Source organism: Tamandua tetradactyla, chromosome 5 (genome assembly GCF_023851605.1).
Source record: "Tamandua tetradactyla isolate mTamTet1 chromosome 5, mTamTet1.pri, whole genome shotgun sequence".
NCBI classification, from domain to species: domain Eukaryota; kingdom Metazoa; phylum Chordata; class Mammalia; order Pilosa; family Myrmecophagidae; genus Tamandua; species Tamandua tetradactyla.
This window is the reverse complement of record NC_135331.1, coordinates 89,961,949-89,966,069: the sequence shown is the minus strand read 5'-3', so window position 1 is coordinate 89,966,069 and position 4,121 is coordinate 89,961,949.

Here is a 4,121-nt window from a genome sequence, read left to right as displayed (position 1 = left end):
GTCCCACAGCCTGTTCTGTTTCCCTGGCTCCAGAGCACGGTCACAGCCAACAGTGGTCCCTGGCCTTGGGGTCTTTCCCCCCCCCTCCCCAAATGGCGTTTCTTCCCTGGCAGGGGGCAGAGAGTGCACTACTGTTCACTGGTACCCAGGACAGGTAGGCACAGGGAGGAGGCACAGAGTCCGGTGGTTAACAGGCGCCTCCCCTGGAGAGCAGCTGGGGAGATCTGCGCCTTCCGGCCTGCTGCGTGCTGGGAACCTCTGACAAATGAATGACGGGTACCTGGGCCAGTGGCTTCCTCTGTCTGGACTCCAATTTCCTCATCTGTCAAACTAGGATCATAAATCTGCCCTTGCAGTTCCTCCTCTGGAGAACCCCTGGGGGCTCCCGTTGCTTTGGAATAATAGAAGCCAGTCATGTCCTTGTGGGCGTGCAGACCCTGGGGCCCCGACCAGCCACCCCCCAAGGCCTGCTTTTCCTCTTAGCGCTCCAGCGTCCCCCACCCCCCACTTCAGCCACAGGGGATTTCTCGTTCTTCCCTAAACACGTTTTCACATTGGTCTTTGTTCCTTCCTCAGCCTCGGATGCTCTTTTCTGTCAGAAAATATTCTGTTCATCATTTGAGACACAGCTGAAAGTCAGCTCTTTGACTTTCTCTTCGCACCCTGACTCCGCCCCCCCACGTGACTCATCAGTTATCAGTCCCGTTACTGAGAACTTCTAGGGAGTGGGGCAGGTCTTATTAGTTCTGCATTCCTAGGGTCTGCCTAGTTTGGTGCACAGTACGTGTTTGCTGACGGAATGAGATGGGGCCAGGGGTCCTCTGAGATGCCCTCTGGTTACGGGGCCCTGATGGGGCTGGTCTGCAAGGGTGCAAGGAAAGCAGCAGTTGAAGGATGGGGAGGTGACTGGGGGAGGGGGAACAGGTCCTTGGAGGATGGCCTCAGGCTTTGGAGCTCTACTGTTCCTTCTCAGGATGCTTCAGTGTCCCCACTGTCCCCAGGACATTCATGCTGGGCTCACTGTGAGAGTCACCAGTGAATTCAATAGGATTAATTTTGACCGGGAATAAGAGGCACAAAGTATTGGTGAATTGAACAAGATTGAAGAATATTTTTCTTTCACGTAAAAGTCTAGGACAGGGGAGTCCAGGATCGATAAATAAAAGCTTGGCTCTAACAGTCTTTCTTATTGCTCTGACATGCATGGCCTCCATTCCAGGGTCTCCTTATGATTCAAAGTGGCTGCCACAGCTCCAGCCATTTCATTTATATGCCAGCAGCAGACAGGGAGAAGGGATGAATAAGAGGGGCAAAGGTTATGTGTCAGCTACCTTTAAGCAAACTTCTTGGAAGCTTCTATATACATACCATTGGCCAGAACTTAGACCACTCTAAGCTGAAAGGGAAATGCTCCTTTTTATTCTGGACATCCAACTGAAGGAAAAGATAAATAGATACTGGAGCAGGAATAGCAGACTTTGCCCAAGGGGCCTGCTTCTGCATTCATTGTGCTCGCTTTTCTCCACTGCTCCTGTCTGAGTCCCCAGGAGGCACATGGGATGGAACCGTGTCCCTGTCTAGCTCCTCCAATTCCTCTGGACAAGGTTATACAGGGAGATAGTGCTAGCTGCCTGTCATGGGAGCCCCTGGCTCAGGACAGGGTGGGATGGGGAGTAAGTCACATGAGCTGAGTGACCTGCTGGGCCCAGGAGCCAACCAGCCAAAGGGCAGCCAGCATCCCTGTTCTCCAGGTGTCTATTGTCCAGCTCCAGGCATACAGCTTCTAGTGAGGGCAGGGCCACTACCCGTCTTTCTTTCCAATTGTCAGGCAGGCATCCACCAGCATTTATTAAGCACCAGAGGTCCTCAGCACTCCGCCAGGTGTTAAGGAGGAGCTTAAGGAGGTGCCAGTGAATTAAAGAGAGAACATGTATGCATGCCACTTCAGGGAACAAAGAAAACACAACAAGACTCCCTCTCCTGGACCTGGAGGGAGCTGGTTCTGTGAGGCCTGTGGGAAGTGAGCAAATGGCCTACTGCTAGCCCCTCCCGCAGAGGCCCACAGCCCTCTCTTTTTTCTCCTCTCAGGGCCTGGTCCTGTCAAAGCTGAACCTGTCTTCAGGTCCCCACCAGCTCCCCTGACAGGTCACAGCTCTGCCTTCTTCCCTCTTCACACTAAATACTAACACATTGTGGCCTACAAGAAAACTACCCAGAATGGAATGCTTTGCTCCTACCCCCAGCTTTCTGATCCCATATGATAGCTTAGCTTCGTTCATTCATTTATTCAGCAAATGTGTTCTAGGTGACGAGGACATAGCAGAAGCAAAGCTGTCAGGACCCATGCCCTTAAAGAACTCATGTGCTGGGGTAAGGGCCCTGCCTCTAGGCCTCACCTCAGATCACAGCTTTCTGGTTTCTATCTGGAGGTCTCTCTTCTCTTCTAAGTCCATGTGGATTGTGTTGCACTAATTCCACTCCTGGCTGCAGATAGACATATGATGCCAGCCTCACCAAATTCATCAACTCCAGGACCTTTGAACATGTAGGTACCTCTTTCTGCGGGAATTTTCCAACTAGTAAAATGAAGTCTGGGACTGCTAGGAACCATCCCTGCCTGCTTGTATGAGAAGCCAGCTTAAAAGAGAGTCGAGTTAAGACATAGGGAGACACTTCCTGATGACACTGTTTAGGCACCTGGATCAAGCTGTATCTGAAGCTCCAGATTTTTTTCATTGACTTGAGCCAACAAATCTACCACCTTTTTAATTTTGCTTAAGCTAGTTTGAGTACAGTTTCTATGACTTAAAAGTTGATTAATACAAGGGTCTAGGCTTTCATCCCTCCATGGATATTTGGATTTAAATAAAAGGAACTCCGAGATGGAGACACATTTAAACCCCAATAGAATTAGCTAATGAGAGCAATATATGACGTGCTTAGAATAGCTCCGCACTCTCCAGTTTGAGCTCTGGGCAGGCAGCTCCATCCCCTAACTTCATCCACTGATAACTTACACATCTACTCTATCTCTGCCCATACCTCTCTGGACTCTGGAACTATGTGCCCAATCCAGCTTCCCTTTGGATGTCTCTCCTTGGACAGCCCATATGCGTCCCACATGCTACACATCCCAAAATGAACACATCTGCCCCCAACCTTTCTCTATAGCCCATTGCCCCCTTTATCATCCTCCAGCCCTCCATCCAGCCCCTACACCACCTGCCAATCCCATCCCACTTCCTTGCATTCTTGCTTTCCTTTGCTTACTGCCATCTTGGCCACCATTACATTGATTCGGAGTGTTAGCGCTCTCTCATTCTCTTCCAGATTTCAGGCCTGCCCTTTTCTCATCCATGAACTGCCCAGCTGTAGGTGGAGTTTTTCTCAAACCCCTGTTTGTTTGGGATCGTCTCTCTTTGATCTCGAATCCTGAGGCAGTGTCCAGTGAACTGGCAGGATTGCTCAGAATGCCTCAGAGGGGAAGACAGGGGAAGATGGGGGAAGACTGGAAGAGCTGGTACATGGTTCCCTTGGAGACAGAGGAGGCTGTGGGCCAGGCTCCTGCAGATGGAGATGGGAATCCAGCCGCCATGTTGTATGACCCTCCTGGGTGGAACTGTCCAGAGAGAACAAAGCTTGCACTGCCCTCTGTATACTAGATTTAGCTCTACCTCTTTGGGTCCCACTTACCTCTTTACCTGAGTGCTGGGGAGACATTTTGAGGCCCTAGGGGTGGCTGAGGTGGGATGGCCTCATTACCTCCTGGCATTCAGGGGAAAATGTGAGTGCCTGAAATACCCTTCTGAGGGCAGTGCCTCCTTTTTCAATAAGCTTCTTCCTCAAATATGGAGTATCTTGTCAGGAGCACAGGCCCAGGGAGGAGGCAAAGCTCAAAAAGACCAGGATGAATACACCTATCCCTCACTCAATGATTTTAATTAATTTTTGAAAACATTGCCCCTAAATGAAAAGCCATTAAATGAAAAAAATTTTTCATTAATTTTAATGAAAAAGTTGTAGTGCATCCCTAAGACACCCAATTTCTCAAAGACAGGCAAAAAAACCCAATTGTAACAAGGAAAATAAGTTTATATAAGTAATAAGCAACAACTTGAAAT